Here is an 18,304-nt window from a genome sequence, read left to right as displayed (position 1 = left end):
GATTAACGAGATTCCCACTGTCCCTATCTACTATCTAGCGAAACCACAGCCAAGGGAACGGGCTTGGCAAAATCAGCGGGGAAAGAAGACCCTGTTGAGCTTGACTCTAGTCTGACTCTGTGAAGAGACATGAGAGGTGTAGCATAAGTGGGAGGTCGCGGGATACGGCCTCGTTTCGGCGGGGTCCTCGTGGCCGTCAGTGAAATACCACTACTCTCATCGTTTCTTTACTTACTCGGTGGAGCGGAAAGCGGACCAATGTGTTGTCCACGCTTCTAGCGCCAAGTGCGGGTTCCCGTGATCCCTTCGGGGCGTTGCGGAAGGCCTGCACGATCTGTTCCGAGGACAGTGTCAGGCGGGGAGTTTGACTGCTTGTCTTGGACGGCTTGAATTGTAGTCTTACGCCGTCCAGCCTTACGGTGGGAAGCGTGCGCCCCATTCCACCCCTGGGGGGAGCAATAAGGACGCACACTGTCTTCTCTCGTGAGATGGTGACTCTCGCCTCCTCCGCCCATGTCGCAACTCTGGCGAGAGCATTTTCCGCGAATTGCGTCAACAGCTTTCTTTCGGATGCAGGCACAAGGATGACGACGTCATCCGCATACACCTGCACCGATACACCCTCTGGCATGGGCAACTCGAGCAGACCGCGCACGACTATATTCCACAGAAGTGGCGACAGTGGGGAACCCTGTGGGCTGCCCAAGGTGGGACGCGCGACCGCGTCTCCCGCCTTTGAGCGGAATACCACCTCTCGGTCCGATAGAAAGGACCTCAGCAGTGCACAGAGGTTCCTCGGACACCCCCAGTCACCGAGCGAAGCCAGGACCAAGGGGTGCCACACACTGTCAAATGCGCCACGGAAATCTATGGATATAAGAAGTGCGTATTGGCCGTTATTCCTTATATCTCGTAATTTGGAAACGAGCGCATGTAGAGCCTGTACGGCTCCGCGCTGTCTGGTGAATCCGAATTGGTTCGAATGTAATAATTTGCATCGCGATAGAAAGTGGTACAAGCGCCCGTATAACAGACGCTCTAACACCTTGCCGAAAGTCGAATTCATTACTATTGGCCGATAAGATGTAGTCATCTCCGGAGGGCGACCTGGCTTAGGCAAGAAAATTGTGCGTCCCTTTCGCCAAGCCACTGGGAAATGGCCGAGCTTGAGGGACGCGTTAAATATAAATAGATAGAAATTCGGGTGACGCTCCCAGAGTTCGCGCACCACACGCGGCGTTATCCCGTCCAGATCCGACGCCGTTCCCGGCACGACGCGGGACACCGCCATGCCCACTTCGTCGCGCGTGAATGGGGCGTCGTCCGGTCCTCCGAGGGACGGGGATGCCGCAGCGATACGTATCCGTCTGTGAGCGTCGCTATCATTTTCGATTGAATCCGATGCGACCTGACCGTCTAACAACGTCTGTGCTGTTTCCAGCACAGACGATGTCATGGTGCCGTCAGGCCGCTCCACTGAAGGAAGAACAATGGGTGCTGTGTGTTTTTTAAAAGCTAATTTATACGGGCGCCCGAATATGCCCGATTGTAAGGATCGTCTAGCCAATTCGCGGAGGAACGAATTTCGGGCGTCCGATACTTTTGAACGAAAGTTTGCCAATGCGGTGTAATAAATGTCACCGTAAAATTTTCGCATTTCTAGATCTGGTGTTCTTTGGTAGCGCCTTCTCATGGCGCGCACCCTGGAGCGCTCGACGGTCAGATCGCTGGTCCACCACTGTTTCGAATCGTCCATTGAATGTCGAGAATCCTGACGGGTGGTCGATAAATTTCGTTTCCTAAAGTGATCGAATAAGGATTTAAATTTTTGAAGAATTAAATCTAATGCTGCCGATGAAGCCAAATTTGCCCCTACAACGGCATCCATGTATCGTGTAGCAGAGAGTGAATGTATTAATCTTGTTGTGTCTCTGTATGTTAAGCGACGCTCCTTTACGTGCGGTGAGTGGCCGAATCGGATTTCAATGTGTTTGTGTTCCGAAAATGTTCTGGTATCTGTTACTGTCCATGTGTAACCTGCCCTAGCCAATGTGGGTGTAGCTAGTGAAATATCTATCCAACTGTCTGTGTATGGTGTTGTATAAGTTGGAGGGGAAGATGGATCATTTAATATTATTAGTCCGGAACTCATTGCGAAGCTTAGGAACTCTCCGCCCCTCGCATCGCAGAGTTCCGGACCCCATGCGGTGTGCTTAGCGTTAAAATCGCCAGCGATCACCGCAGGTGTCCCCTCCGTTGTGATGAGTGATTGGCGTATGTCGTTCAGGGTAGGTGTCATTGGAGTGTGCGGTGGAGCATATGCTGATATGAGTGTAAATGATGCCGTTGTTGACGAGCAAGTGATCGATGTTACGCGAGAAGAGATGAACGATGGAAAGATGTCAAAACGATTTGTGGCAACGACGATGGCTGTTCTAGGTGCTGATAGCGCCTTGAAAATCAAATAATTTTCAGGTATGCCCGGAATGTCGTTTCCCCTCGTGTAGGGATCCGAGAGGAGTGCGAAATCGAAATTAGCCTCTCGGATTCGGTCTAATAATGTTGGAGTTGCGTTTTTGCAATGGTCTAAATTTGCCTGTATAATTGAAAAAGAAATTTGGGAAGTCATGTTAAAAGTGAGAGGCCGAATAGGGATTTGGAAAATATGTTACGATTTTGCAATTCGGAAACAGTCCAATCAGGTGCTAACGGGTAAGAACACGAGGGGAAACGACTCATTGCGATACCTAAGACGTGCATCTGAGTTCTGGAGGGGAGGAAATAAGGGTGGGAATTGATAATAATGAAGAAAAATGGGAATGAAATAAATGGGAAAACACAGATACACGTCTCAGAACTGAAACCTGGCCACACATACTCTGAGGTTTGTTTACAATTAGCGTATCCGCAATTGAGAAGTTTGGGAAGAAATGATGGTTTTTAAGATATGTGTAGCGAGGAAAAATTAATAAAAGAATATAGAGTGTGGCCAGGAATGTATTTTGGGAACGGATTAAAAATATTTTTGTTATTTTTCCAAGGCGCCATCGTTGTGCGTGGTTGAAAAATATGGTAGCAAACGCACCGAGCGGCGCGTCTCTTTTGACTGAGGCGCGAGGGAACCGTGCGAAGGAAAGACTTGGTGTGTAGCGTGCGGAATGCTGTAGAATAAATATAAACAGGAAAGTTTGAAATCGAACGCTCACTACCTGATTAGTATGGAAAATTAAGGTTGAAGAGAAATGAAATAAAATAAACAGGTGTGTGTTAAACATAGAAAGAGAAAAGTTAATGTGAGCGCCGTTTTGTGTTTTCAACTGTAGAAGTGAAAGAAAAAAAGAAATAGAAATACAGCACGCTTTAGAAAAATCGTTGTGAAGAAGAGGAAGATGCTTTGACGAAATTTGGAGCTGGCGCGCGCACCGCCTTGCGCCGCGCCAGGTGCTTCTAATTATGAAAGGAAAATACACGGTAAATACGTCGTTATGTCACCAGCGGGCCGAATAACATCTGTAAGCCGCTTCAGGGTGGAAGGAGCAACTGGTGCATACGGCGTAGAACAAATAGCGTTTGAGGAATGCCTCCGCTATATACAGGGTCTGCAGGGATCGACACCTGTGTTTATTTACACAGATTCTTTGTCGATTCTTGCAGCTCTAGCCGCACCAAAAACATTAAATACCAAAATTTACGAAATCAAGTGTTTGCTTAAATCTATTATCACACGGAGGCCGATCAGACTCTATCACGTTCCTGCACATGCAGGCGTGCTAGGCAACGAGCTCGCGGACATTGTTGCATCGCGAGAGGGAACCGGAATATTTAATTTCATTCCGGACACGTACAATTTGCCCACCTCGTTTCCTCCTGTGAAGCCAATTATTCATCTCACTACTGGTCATGGCCGATTCCCTCATTACCTTCATCGGTTCGGCCTTTCACCATCGTCGCGGTGCCCTTGCGGTGCCCCAGAGGGCGACGTCACTCATTATCTCACGTCATGTTCATTAACATCAACTCATCGTCAGAACTTAAACCCGCCGGCTCCTCCTAACCATGATGCAAGGGTTTGGCATAATTGGCTCGATTCTAAAAGAAACTGTGCGTGGTTGATTCGGCTTGTCAAATTTATTAGCTCCAACATACCGGATTATAAACGTCAAAATTCAGTTAATTATTAGATTTGTATTTTAATTTTTATTTTTTTTTCTTTCTTATTTTTTTGTGGTATCGCAAAATTCAGTCTTTCTTTCAGGGCCAATCAGGCCAAATGAGGTGAGCACTCTCGTGCTCGCCCTGAAAAGAATAATTGAACTTGCGATTTCAATTTTGTAAATATTGTATGTGCTCTATATATGTGTACATAGTGTCATTTTGTAAATACTGTATATAGTGTATATATATGTATATATAATGTACATATGCCCTTTCTTTAAAATATATTTTGTATATAGACCTGTAAATACCGAATGTGCAAATTGTGTATATGTATATACCATAATAATTTTTTTTCCACATTTACAATTATTCCTTTATGTTATCCTTCTCTACTCCTTCTGTCTTCCTCTTTTGTTGTGTTCTCTCCCAAATTTCTACTTTCAGATCGCTCCGGACCTCCTGCCTTCAAAATTCGACCACAACCATCAATCCTAACAACAACGGAAAATTTATTCGACAAATAAAATTAGATGTTCTTTCTTGGGGGAGGGGAACGGGGTTGTCTATGTATACCTTTACTGACAAAATTTCTACTATATGTAATTAATATTTAAATTTGGCACCTTTATTGATTATTATCCCCCAGTAAATAAAACAGCTCTGCGAGGCTAGCCCACCCTCTGTGCTCGTTGAACCCTTCGGACACAGATGCGTTACCGTGCCCACTTTTATTTTTATAATTGGCTTTTTCCACCAAATTTAAACATTTTGGCCGACTGGGCCCTTTTCATTTAATTTTGATTGGTTTAAGCCTGTTATAGCTTAGCTGGTGCAGGCTCTTTCTCATTCCGCTTTATTTTTGATTTTACTTTCCAACATTGTCAGGAATGAGACTTTGGATTGGGGCGGTACATCTGGGGGCGGCCCCAGTCAAACTCCCCGCCTGACACTGTCCTCGGAACAGATCGTGCAGGCCTTCCGCAACGCCCCGAAGGGATCACGGGAACCCGCACTTGGCGCTAGAAGCGTGGACAACACATTGGTCCGCTTTCCGCTCCACCGAGTAAGTAAAGAAACGATGAGAGTAGTGGTATTTCACTGACGGCCACGAGGACCCCGCCGAAACGAGGCCGTATCCCGCGACCTCCCACTTATGCTACACCTCTCATGTCTCTTCACAGAGTCAGACTAGAGTCAAGCTCAACAGGGTCTTCTTTCCCCGCTGATTTTGCCAAGCCCGTTCCCTTGGCTGTGGTTTCGCTAGATAGTAGATAGGGACAGTGGGAATCTCGTTAATCCATTTATGCGCGTCACTAATTAGATGACGAGGCATTTGGCTAGTAACTAAAATTTCCCTGATGTGGTCAGGGTTAGGTAGCCCCCCGAGAGTGTGCCTAGAAAAATGGGTTTGCGTGGCCAAGTGGGCGAAGTGAAACTTCGCCATAACTGGTCATTAGCCCACTTGACTGCACTGCAAGCCCCCGCTAGGGTGTGCCGCAGTGTCAGAAAGAAAAAAAGTAATATTTGTAGGTGTACAGGCAAAGAGTAGTAAGTCTCGGGGGGCAACGGGTAAAAAGTTATACGACGCGCCGGAAAAGCCGGTAAAATGACATAAAAGCAAGTTAGCGGAACACAAAGCAGAAGGGTTAATAAAAAGAATAAAAATAAGACCTCACTAAACGACTAAGCTGCGGAATCTGCTGAGCACGATGATGCTGCCCAGCAGTGCCTTAGCGGAGAGCCAACCGAGGTCGGCTCTTGTAAGGCCCAATGCCTGTCCGGCAGCTAAGGTATTGTTGCATAACATTGAGCGGGCCCCAAACGCCATCCCCCAAACGGAGACGGTCTTCCCCGGGAAGAGACCCCTGAGGCACTCGTATTTCTGCCTCTTGTAAGCGCACATGCTGCTAAGAATGCCAACATTTGTGTCCCAAGTAACTGCAAAGTCCACGATGTGGACATCATCGCCATCCTCCACAATCATGTCCGGCCTTAGCCGGGCACCGGTTGGTGCAGAAAACGTCTTCTCACGCAAAATAGTTGCGGTGGGCTTTTTCTCTCTCACCATTCGCTCAGCTTGCTGGGCGAGGTAATTGTGCCGGGCTGTCCTCGGTTGATCGAGAATTCTGCATTCTTGGAGAATGTGGTAGGCGGTCTCTGGTGCTTTCTTGCAGCGTCTGCAGATACGGTCGGCTGGATCGGTTGAGTGCCGATTGTGCAGAGTTCGTGTGGGATATAAGTTAGTGCGCAGACGGAGGGCCTTGATGCGATCTCCATCCCGGAGCAGTTTGGAGTCGTGTGAGAGCCACGCATTGGCTGTAAATTGAGCTTTATGTGCGAAAAGGTCCTTGTTGTTATAGCCTCCCTGCAGCCTCTTCCACCACTGCAGGGATCCTTTCTTTATCGCTCGAGCGAGGTCCTGCTGCGCTGTTGTGCCCTCTGGCACCTCAAAAGCATCGGAGATACGCTTGTAGCTTTTGTTAAGGACTAGATCAAACAGCTCATCTACTGCGGGCTCGCCGAGCCTCAATAGCCTGGCAAGGGCCTTCAGCTGGACTGATTGTGCCACTCGTCTAAGCTGAATCAGGCCGAGGCCACCGCAGCGTGATGGCATCCACAGATGTGTGTTCGGAAAACTGTGGGGCAGGTGCAAAGCCTTCTTCACAGCCTTTCCCAGGAGGCGATCCAATTTCCCTGCCTCTGACTCCACCTCCAAGGAGTTGGAAGCTGTGTAGAGAAAGGCAGGCATGATCAGTTGTCGGAAACAGTAGAGTTTCTGAAAAGGCTTCAGAGCAGCTCCCGCAATAAGTTCCATAAGCCTCAAGGTTTTCTCACCGGCCACCTTGGGGGCCTTGTTGACAAAGAGGTCCAGGCCCAGGTAACGAATGGGGCCACTACGTCCGATCGGAGAGATGAAAGCGCCAGCCACCATGACGGGGGGCAGCTCGTAGTTGAAGGACTTCATTGAGTGGTCCACCCTCCAACCAAAATACTGCGTCTTCTGCAGATTTAGGAATAGGCCTATGTTCTTGAGGTAAGCCTCAGTTTGACTGAGTAGTGCCTTGAGTCCCTCCAAGGTGTCGGACACCAGGAGCAAGTCGTCCGCGAATCCGAGACATGAAATGTGTGAGCCCCCGAGGGAAAGGCCAAGGGAGGAGTCATTGAGCCCCTGGAGAAGGGGATCCAAAACGCAGTTGAACAGGAAGGGTGACAAGGGGTCACCCTGCTTGATCCCTCTCCTCACAGGGACCCTGATGCCATCCGTGGTACCATCCGTCCAGAAGGTGGTGGTGGAGTGGCGGTACATCTCTCTAAGTACCTCTATGTACCTAGCGGGCACCCCCCGTTCCTGCAATGCAGAAAACAAAGCCAGGTGCGATACATTGTCGAAGGCTTTCCGAACATCCAGGCTGGCTGCAAACAGTGGGCGCCGCTTCTTTTTAAAGGCGCGCATGACAGCCTGTAGGAGCAGCAGGTTGGATGACGTGCTGTTTCCGTCCGCAAAGCCAGCCTGAAATCGGTGGAACCTATTGTTCGCCGCGAGCCGTTGCAGCAGTACCTTCGCAAAAAGCCTGTATAGAATAGGCGAGACCGTGATAGGCCTGAAGTCTCCTGGGCCACTAGGATTGGCACACTTAGGGATGAAGATTGTCCTAGCGACTCGCATCTCCAATGACAAGAGAGTCATAGTTACTCCCGCCGTTTACCCGAGCTTTTTTGAATTTCTTCACGTTGACATTCAGAGCACTGGGCAGAAATCACATTGCGTCAAGCACCGATCAACGGCCATCGCAATGCTTTGTTTTAATTAGACAGTCGGATTCCCTCGGTCCGTGCCAGTTCTGAGTTGGCTGTTTTCTGCCGGCCGAAGCAAGAACCTCGGGCACGAAGCCCCCGGAACAAGCACAGCTGTGGCTTTCCACAGGAAGGTCCCGACGCTGGTCCGGGCTCGGCCGCACCGCTTTTTACGGCGGCGAGCCTCGCCCAGTCCCGGTGCAGTGCCATTCCTGCTTCTGGACCCCAGCCCGACCGGCTCAGCCCTCAGAGCCAATCCTTTTCCCAAGGTTACGGATCCGTTTTGCCGACTTCCCTTACCTACATTGGTCTAGAGACTAGAGGCTGTTCACCTTGGAGACCTGCTGCGGATATGGGTACGGTGCGGCACGAAAATCACACTCCCTCACTCGGATTTTCAAGGGCCGACAGGAGCGCACCGGACAGCGCAAGAGCCGCACTGCTCTACGGAGCCACCGTCCCTATCTCGGGGTGAACCCATTCCAGGGACTCGATCTCCTTACAGAGAAAAGAAAACTCTTCCCGGGGCTCCCATCGGCGTCTCCGAGCTGGTTTGCATTGCCGCACTGGGCCCCGAAGGACCGATCTCCGTAGCCGGGTTCGGGACTGTTAACCCGATTCCCTTTCGGTTGCAGCGGGGCGTCTCCGATTCGACAGACAGAGCTGCACAAACGCGCCCGCTTCTGAAAGGATTTCTCCTTTCCCTAAGGACCGACTGACCCATGTTCAACTGCTGTTCACATGGAACCCTTCTCCACTTCAGTCCTCAAGGTTCTCACTTGAGTATTTGCTACTACCACCAAGATCTGCACCAGCGGCGGCTCCAGGCGGGCTCACGCCCGACACCTTCAACGCACACCGCTGCGGCCCTCCTACTCGTCGCGGCTTAGCACCCCCACAGTTCGTGCTACTCTGCCAGCGACGGCCGGGGATAGGCGCGACGCTAGAGCGCCATCCATTTTCGGGGCTAGTTGCTTCGGCAGGTGAGTTGTTACACACTCCTTAGCGGATTCCGACTTCCATGGCCACCGTCCTGCTGTCTTAAGCAACCAACACCCTTCATGGGTTCTCATGAGCGTCCCGACTCGGGCGCCTTACCCCGGCGTTTGGTTCATCCCACAGCGCCAGTTCTGCTTACCAAAAGTGGCCCACTTGGCACTCTCATCGCAGCGGGAGGCCTCAACCCAGAAGGCCTCCCGTACACCCATTGAAAGTTTGAGAATAGGTTGAGGACGTTTCGACCCCAATGCCTCTAATCATTCGCTTTACCAGGTGTGACTGCTCTCCCATCGAGCGCCAGCTATCCTGAGGGAAACTTCGGAGGGAACCAGCTACTAGATGGTTCGATTGGTCTTTCGCCCCTATACCCGGATCGGACGATCGATTTGCACGTCAGAATCGCTTCGGACCTCCACCAGAGTTTCCTCTGGCCTCGTCCTGCCCGGGCATAGTTCACCATCTTTCGGGTGCCAACGTGTGCGCTCTCGCTCCGCCCCGGCGACAAGAGAGCGCCTGGGACGGGCCGTTGCTGCGCCCACACCCCTGTGCGGTGCGGGATCGCAACGCGGCCCGCGAAGGGCCTTCACGTTTCATTGCGCCATTGGGTTTCGGGAGACCCATTGACTCGCGCACATGTTAGACTCCTTGGTCCGTGTTTCAAGACGGGTCGGGTGGGTTACCGACCTACTCGCCGCAAACCACGATAGCGCCTCCGCGGGAGAATTCCCCGCTCGCCCGGCTTCTAGCCGCCAGCCCGCCGCCACGGGACCAACCCAGACAACAGGAGGCGACAAGCTTGCCCAGCGGGTCCTCCGCTCCGATTCCAGAGGGCGTCATCGTTCGGGCCTCCCGACAGCCGGGAGAAGCCCATGGGGCCTGGACGGGGTGACGAACTCTTCGTGCACGGCAAGGTATAACTCCCGCGAACCGTCCCCGAGGGGACGGGCAGGTCACCTCCACAGCCGGACTCAAAGTCGTACTTTTCCCATTTACCCGCGTCCGTCGCGGCGTTCTACCGGCGGTGGGAAGTGCGCACCCCGGAGACCGCGTCCGCGCACTGGCAGCCGGAACAGCCCCCCGAAAGGAGCCGTTTACCCGACGCCGCCAGCTCGGCAGTCGTCCGGAGACTGAATCCCACCGCTTTCGAGCTTCGAGGGCCCACCCGTTTTACTCTAAGCGGTTTCACGTACTCTTGAACTCTCTCTTCAAAGTTCTTTTCAACTTTCCCTCACGGTACTTGTTGACTATCGGTCTCTCGGTCGTATTTAACCTTAGATGGAGTTTACCACCCACTTAGGGCTGCACTCTCAAGCAACCCGACTCACGGGAGGCTTCGTCCCGGGCGCGCAACGGCGGAGACGGGCCTGGCACCCACTCTGGGACAAGCCCCTGTCAGGGGGACTTGCACCGTCAAAAACTCCCGGGAACGTTGCCTCCCATACACCACATTTCCCGACCGCCTGCAAGGACGGGGGATTCGGTGCTGGGCTAGGTCCCGTTTCGCTCGCAGCTACTCAGGGAATCCCTGTTGGTTTCTTTTCCTCCGCTTAGTGATATGCTTAAATTCAGCGGGTTGTCTCGCCTGATCTGAGGTCGACAGCAATGAAATGCATTGTCCTCCAACTCGGTCCGATAACTTTTCGGCGCGGTCGAGCGCGCTCCACTCGTCCGTCTCCCTTTTTTGCGCGGCTCGCGCCTTCCGCCCATTCCTCGCTTTTTTTTTCGCAGTCGGCAACACCCTCGGCGACGTGCGAGCGAGACTGGAAGGCGCCGCATGGCCGGCGCTCGGGACGGCGCGCGCATATCGGTTGCGCCGAAAACGAACCATTGAGTAGGAAGAAGCAACCCCCGACCGCCGCGGTCGACTGAATGCCGCCTCTCGTCTCTTTCCCTCGAGCGAGAGACGAACGTACAACCTGGCGTAGGGGCATCTTCACAAAAGATTTTGCGTCGCCCCTGCCCCAACTGGAGTGGCCCAGTTTTTTTCGGGACAGAGACTGCGAAGCACTTAGACCGACGGCGGACAACGCTCGTAACGAGATACGCGTCCGTTCGACCCGTACTAGACAATGCTTGAGCAGAAAGACTCCTTTCCCTCGGAGCCCGTGAGGATCCCTTTAGCGCGCCGCATGGCAGCGCGCGCCTCTGCGCCTACAAACTCTCCTCTAGCGTCAACGCGTTCACACCCGGTCGTTTCCCCGCACAACCCGGCGCGAGATCTCCCTTCTTCTCGCGCGGGCGTGCACGGACCAGGCGCTCCCGTCTCTCGCGTTTCGCGAGGAAAGTTTGTTTCCACTCTCTCCGTAGGCCAGCCCGCAAATGCCGCTCTGGCGCTCGTCCTTCCGGCCTCGTCTCCCTTGAACGACCGCACTGCAGGTAATCCCTTCCTGCGGCAATCGCCTCTCTCGGAGACCCGGACGACGCGCAACTGGCAGCCTGCGCGGCCCTCGGCACAAAGCGTGGCGCAGGGCGACCCCGACTCGACCGCCTTTCGCGCGGGCGCAAGGGTTCGACCCACGTCTCTCCTCAATTTGCGCAGTCTTTCGAGGGATCTTCGGCGTTTCGTACAGAGCCGTCCTTGATGCCGACACGGTCAAAACGAGTCGCCGGCGACGCCATCCCTGGGCGCCGGCGCCTCTCTTGATATATGATCCGACCCTCAGACAGACGAACCCAAGGGAAGACCCAAGGGCGCAATGTGCGTTCGAAGAATCAGTGCTCAGTGTGTCCTGCAATTCACACCAAGTCTCGCAGCTGGCTGCGTTCTTCATCGACCCGAGAACCGAGTGATCCACCGCTTAGAGTCGTGCGTTTGGTTTGTTCAATTCCGTACAGTACAACAAAGGGTTTCAGACACCCAGGCTTTTCCCCTGGTCTCCAGTGTCGCAGTTTTGTCCAACTCCTGCAACATCTCGCAGCGTTTCGTTCGGCCTCTGTGCCAGCCTGCAAGCGGCTCGGGCGCTGCGCCTCTGCGAAAAGGCTTGTGCAGTGATAGTGCTACTCGAGAGGAAGCGTGTGAGCAGCGTGCGGTCCCCATTTTCCTTCTCCGTGGTGCTATGGGCCAAAAAATCATGTGCGCGTCACAGAGCCCCTTGTGACGCCGCACTATCAAGGAACCAAGAAAGAGTCATCAATTGGGTTTCATCAGAGGGGTTTCGCACCAGCACGGTAGAAGGGTTTGATAAAAGTTCTGCTGTTCACATGGTCATCTGCTGTTCACATCACAACTGCTGTTCACATTTCGACCGCCGCTCTCAAGCACCTTCTCTCCCCGGTGGATCGCTCCTGGATAGATCCGTACAGCGACGCTTCTCATGGGTGGCCTCTTGGACCGACCTCTATCAACGTCACGCTGCCGCGATCTCATCCTCCACCGTCTACCACTTTTGCACAAAGGAGCCGCTATCAACTTCGCATAAGAGGCCTTGCGCACCGCTCAGCATTGGAGCCGGACAGCGCTTACTTGACAATCCGCAAGAAGAGAGTCAGTCGGACTACTCCCGCAACGGGAGCCCACCAACCACAAGTGTCTCGGACGGCTTTTCGGTGGCGCACCGACAGACTACTCGGAAACCGGGAAGGACGAAGCCCCGAGAGAACCTCAAGGCCGCGAATGCGTTCGAGTGCGGGATTATAACCCCGTCGTCCTTTTTGTTCCCGAAGTCTCCTTTCGCGCCATCGGCACGGCGCCTAATATCGCGCCCGACGAGCGAGCGTCAGACGTTCACCACGCCTTGAACGAAGCAAACGACATCCAGAGCCAGCGAGCTGCGGTTCCTCTCGTACTTCGCAGCAGCGCCGCCGTTCCCTTGGCAGCGGGCAGACCTTTCCCTCGGCCCGCGCTACCGACTCGAACGCAAAGAGCTTCGCAGCAGAGTTAGCGAGCAGCGTTTCCTCTCGTACTTCGCTGCAGCGCCGCCGTTCCCTTGGCGGCGCGCAGGCCACTGACTCGGCCCGCGCTACCGACTCTGCGCAACTCTCTGCAAAAGAGCCAGCGAGTAGCGTTTCCGCTCGTACTTCGCAGCAGCGCCGCCGTTCCCTTGGCGGCGCGCAGGCCTTACCCTGAGCCTGCGCTACGGACTCTGACGCAAAAAGAAGTAGCCGCAGCAAAGCTAGCGAGCCGCGTTTCCTCTCGTACTTCGCAGCAGCGCCGCCGTTCCCTTGGCGGCGGGCAGGCCTTTCCCTCGGCCCGCACCACAGACTCCGTGCGTCGCTTCGAAAAAGCGGATGAGTTCTTCGATAACCGAAAGCCCACCGTCATAGGTGCGTTACGCCGTTTGTACCCGCGGAAGCCGACCGTCCGACAATCCCTTGGTGACGGAGCTCCGCTGGGCGTAACAATTTGTGCAGAGAAGCGGCTTCAGAATCTCGCAACTCCGCGGTGAAAGGCCATCCCCCGCTTTTAAGTGGGGGCGGCGCCGGGCGTGACAAGCACAGTCCGGTAATGATCCTTCCGCAGGTTCACCTACGGAAACCTTGTTACGACTTTTACTTCCTCTAAATGATCAAGTTTGGTCACCTTTCCAACAGACCGGCGCAACCGAAAGGCCGCGCCGGACATCGGTCCGAAGACCTCACTAAATCATTCAATCGGTAGTAGCGACGGGCGGTGTGTACAAAGGGCAGGGACGTAATCAACGCGAGCTTATGACTCGCGCTTACTGGGAATTCCTCGTTCAAGGGGAACAATTGCAAGCCCCTATCCCAATCACGAAAGAAGTTCCACGGGTTACCCAGTCTTTTCAGACAGGGATAAAGACACGCTGCTTCCTTCAGTGTAGCGCGCGTGCGGCCCCGGACATCTAAGGGCATCACAGACCTGTTATTGCTCTGTTTCGTGCGGCTAGGAGCCGCTTGTCCCTCTAAGAAGGTTGTAAGGTGCTGGGAACCCCGCACCTATTTAATAGGCTAGAGTCTCGTTCGTTATCGGAATTAACCAGACAAATCGCTCCACCAACTAAGAACGGCCATGCACCACCATCCACCGAATCAAGAAAGAGCTCTCAATCTGTCAATCCTCCCAGTGTCCGGGCCGGGTAAGTTTTCCCGTGTTGAGTCAAATTAAGCCGCAGGCTCCACTCCTGGTGGTGCCCTTCCGTCAATTCCTTTAAGTTTCAGCTTTGCAACCATACTTCCCCCGGAACCCAAATACTTTGGTTTCCCGGAAGCTGCCCGCCGAGTCATTTGAGTAACTCAGGCGGATCGCTGGTTGGCATCGTTTATGGTCAGAACTAGGGCGGTATCTGATCGCCTTCGAACCTCTGACTTTCGTTCTTGATCAAAGAAAACATTCTTGGCAAATGCTTTCGCAGTAGTTCGTCTTGCGACGGTCCAAGAATTTCACCTCTAGCGCCGCAATACGAATGCCCCCGTCTGTTCCTCTTAATCATTACCCCGTATTCCAAAAACCAACAGAACAGAAACAGGGTCTTGTTCTATTATTCCATGCAAGTTTATTCAGGCGACTCGCCTGCGTTGAGCACTCTAATTTTTTCAAAGTAAAAGCGCAGGCCACCTCGAGACGCACCAATGAAGGGCACCAAGAGAGGACCGGCATGATGTTCAGTACGAGCCGTCGCATCGGGTAGATGCACTACTCGTCTGGAACTGAGATCCAACTACGAGCTTTTTAACCGCAGCAGCTTTAGTATACGCTATTGGAGCTGGAATTACCGCGGCTGCTGGCACCAGACTTGCCCTCCAATTGATCCTCGTTAAAGGATTTAGAGTGTACTCATTTCAATTACGGGGCCTCAAAAGAGTCCCGTATTGTTATTTTTCGTCACTACCTCCCCGTGCCGGGGGTGGGTAATTTGCGCGCCTGCTGCCTTCCTTGGATGTGGTAGCCGTTTCTCAGGCTCCCTCTCCGGAATCGAACCCTGATTCTCCGTTACCCGTAACAACCATGGTAGGCAAGTAACCTACCATCGAAAGTTGATAAGGCAGACACTTGAAAGAAACGTCGCCGGCTCATGGCCATGCGATCAGCACAAAGTTATCCAGAGTCACCACAGAGTACGGGCAGAACCCGATGGGTCTTGGTCTAATAAAAGCGCCCGTCAGCCAAAGGCCTTCAGGCTCAATGCATGTATTAGCTCTAGAATTGCCACAGTTGTCCAAGTAGAAAGAAACGATCTAAGGAACCATAACTGATTTAATGAGCCATTCGCGGTTTCGCCTTATTTCGGCATGTACTTAGACATGCATGGCTTAATCTTTGAGACAAGCATATGATTACTGGCAGGATCAACCAGGTAGATGCATAGGCAATACCCCGCCACGGGTGCCTTTGTCGCAGCGCTTTCGAGGCCGCCTTTAGGCGCCCCAGCGCGCGACGCATCTTATTTTGTGCGTCGTTCGAGCTCGCTGCGACGTCCGCCCCGTGGGGCCGGATCTCGTCGCGCGGCAAGAGAGCACGTGCCTTTGGGCAGAAACATTTGTAACGCGCTCACCGGTGCGCACGCGGCACGAGGCCGTGGCGTTCGTGCACCGGACGCCGCTTGCTGCGTTGCCGATACGGCCAAGCCGCCAGACGACGGGACACGCCCGCGTCTTAGGCGCACTTGCTCGGAATCGAGTTCCGGACAGCACGGAACACACCTCAAAACACAGTGGAAACAGCGTCGTCCGACAACCAGCCCCCATCGCAGACGCGGATGAGGCTGCAGACGAATGCCGTGGGGTCGAGACAGCGTGTTGGTCCGCCGCCTCTACACCCCCATATAATAGCAGCGATAAATACCCAGACCTTCCTGGGTAAACGACTGGCCGTACTCGAGGAAAATCCGCCGTAAAGTAGACGGCGAATCGTGCGCGCACGTCGCGCGCTCGGCGCCCGCAATCGTACTCGAGAAATGATCACCGAGAACGTGAGCCCTTCAATGCAAAACAGTCCCACAGTGGTGCGTCTCGCCGGCCGTACACGAACACCCTGCCGCGCCGCAGCGGCCGCGAACGAGCGGCCCTGCTCGAAACGGCTTCGCCCCAGAAGGCACTGAATCGTCCGCGACCTACGACGGCACATCGCGGCGCCCCGACCGCGGCCGTACTCGTGGACTATGCTGCGCGGGCCTGCTCGAAAGGGCAGCGCCGCAGAAAGCGCTGGCTCTTGCGCGACCTACAACGGCGCGCCGCCCCGACCGCGGCCGTACTCGTGGACTAAGCTGCACGCGAACGGGCCTGCTCGAAAGGGCTGCGCCGCAGAAAGCGCTGGCTCGTGCGCGACCTGCAACGGCGCGCCGCGGCGCCCCAACTGCGGCCGTACTCGTGGAATATGGTGCACGCGCGCGGACCTGCTCGAAAGGGCTGCGCCGCAGAAAGCGCCGAATCGTGCGCAACCGACAACGGCGCGCTGCGGCACCCCGCCGGTGCCCGTAGTCGTGGACTCTGCCGCCGGCGCGCGCGGGGCGGTGACGCGCTCACCCAACTTTGGTCGAAGTCGAGCAATGCTCGTTTATGAACCCCTAGCTGTGCAGCCGCTCTCATTCCGAGATTGCGAAATATTGTCGTTTCGCGGCCGACTGGGAGCGCAAAACAGCTTTTGGACTTTGCCGTTCGAGCGCGCGCTTCAAAATGTCTTGGTTGCCTGAGCCACTAGGGCCCTATATATATGCAGCGATAAATACCCTGACCTACTTGGGTCTTTTTGCGCGTCTGCCGGGGCGAAGTTCGGCTTTGCCGCACGGCGCGTTACTTTGAAATCGAGCTTACGGATGCGTCGCGTACTCGTGAACTTTAACGCCTCTGCTCGGGCGCGGTCCACCTCGACGGGGCTTCGCCGCAGAAGGCCCTGAATGGTGAGCCACATGTAGCGGCATACCCCGGCGCCCCGACCGCCGCCGTACTCGTGGACTATGCTGCACGCGCGCGGTCTTCCTCGAGAGGGGGCTTCGCCGCAGGAGGCGCTGAATCGTGCGCGACCTATACAGCGGCGCAACCCGGCGCCCCGACCGTACTCGTGGTCAGTGCTGCACGCGCGCGCGCTCCTGCTCGAAAGTGTTGCGCCGCAGAAAGTGCCGACTGGTGCGCGACCTGCAATGGCGCGCCGCGTCGCCCCGCCGGGATGGCCGTGGTCGTGGACTCTGCCGCCGGCGCGCAAGCGGCGGCGACGCGGCTACACAACTTTGGCCAAAGTCGACCAGTGCTCGTTCTCGTACTACTAGCTGTGCAAGCGCTTTCATTCCGAGATCGTCGAGGTCGCGAAATCTTGTCGTTTCGCGGCCGACTGGGTGCGCAAAACAGGTTTTGGACTTTGCCGTTCGAGCGCGCGCTTGAACATGTCTTGGTTGCCTGAGCCACTAGGGCCCTATATGTATGCAGCGATAAATACCCTGACCTACTTGGGTCTTTTTGCGCGTCTGCCGGGGCGAAGTTCGGCTTCGCCGCACGGCACGTTACTTTGAAATCGAGCTTACGGATGCGTCTCGTGCCCTTGGAATTCACCACACGGCACTAATCGAAAGGGATTAGTCGCACGCGAAAAAGCTTCACCTTGCGAAAAGTTTGTTGAACACAAAATAAAAAAAAATAGAGTTTTGCTCGCGCCATCTCCCCAGCAATAATTTGTGAGGTCCCGCTTTTGTTGTTTCTACAGCGGTCGCTAGCTGTTTGTCTCTGTACCAGTGTTGTAAAGAGGAAAAAAAAACAGAAAAAAAACGAGGGCTGTAGATTTTCAGGTGACTTGAAAATTCATTCATTAAATCGTTTTTATCATGCCAACATTTGAGAGCCATAATATTAATGGCATTTTATAATATTTCCTATTTAAAAAATATAATAAAAGAAATTGTTTATAGGGCCTTCGAAAGCAATTCGCTTTCAAATGTGATGCAGCATGTAAATATTACTCTGAGATGTACCACGGGAAGCTGTTCAAAACTGCATAGCGGCTTTGCCCCAGTGCACCTTGGCGCTTCTTCCTCGTTGGAGCTCGTTGCGACTAAAAAAGCGGCGCGAAAGCTGTTGTAGCAACGCGTACCATTCGTCCGCGTCAAGTCGCAATCGGGGGACGAGTCGTCGCAAAAGCGTAGCGCGGAAAAGCCGACTAAAACCAGCCTAATCTTGCGAACGGGACCAATTTTCACGTCCTTTTAATATCTTTCACGCGTTGAAATAGATTTGTGTAGATTTTTAAATGCTGGCAGCATTAAAATGGCATCGAACCTTTCATGCTCGTCGCTAGTTCACCTACGGCGAGAGGGGAACTGTTGTTACTCCCGTCGTTTACCCGCGTTTTCTCAAAGCCTGTTTACCTCTGAAATCGGACCAAAGAACTGTTGCTATTGCCACTTTTCACCAATTCCGCACAAGCGAAAAAAGTTGTTAATAAAAAACACGACCCTGGCCAGCATCC

General features: G+C 53.7%; 2 non-coding genes and 1 pseudogene across 2 annotated transcripts; all 3 read right to left on the bottom strand.

Moving 5' to 3' along the window:
* Nucleotides 1-8,268: 8,268 nt before the first annotated feature.
* LOC146210186 (large subunit ribosomal RNA) lies at nucleotides 8,269-10,525 on the bottom strand (annotated as a pseudogene).
* Nucleotides 10,526-11,605: 1,080 nt separating this feature from the next.
* LOC146210185 (5.8S ribosomal RNA) lies at nucleotides 11,606-11,758 on the bottom strand. Its single transcript, XR_014704635.1, has one exon. It is a non-coding gene; the product is annotated as a 5.8S ribosomal RNA (ribosomal RNA).
* Nucleotides 11,759-13,394: 1,636 nt separating this feature from the next.
* On the bottom strand, nucleotides 13,395-15,209 carry LOC146210184 (small subunit ribosomal RNA). Its single transcript, XR_014704594.1, has one exon. It is a non-coding gene; the product is annotated as a small subunit ribosomal RNA (ribosomal RNA).
* Between the last annotated feature and the right edge of the window lie 3,095 nt (nucleotides 15,210-18,304).

Source organism: Amblyomma maculatum, chromosome 1 (assembly GCF_055883805.1).
Source record: "Amblyomma maculatum isolate TAMU_Amacu chromosome 1, ASM5588380v1, whole genome shotgun sequence".
NCBI classification, from domain to species: domain Eukaryota; kingdom Metazoa; phylum Arthropoda; class Arachnida; order Ixodida; family Ixodidae; genus Amblyomma; species Amblyomma maculatum.
This window is presented reverse-complemented; position numbering and strand designations above follow the sequence as displayed.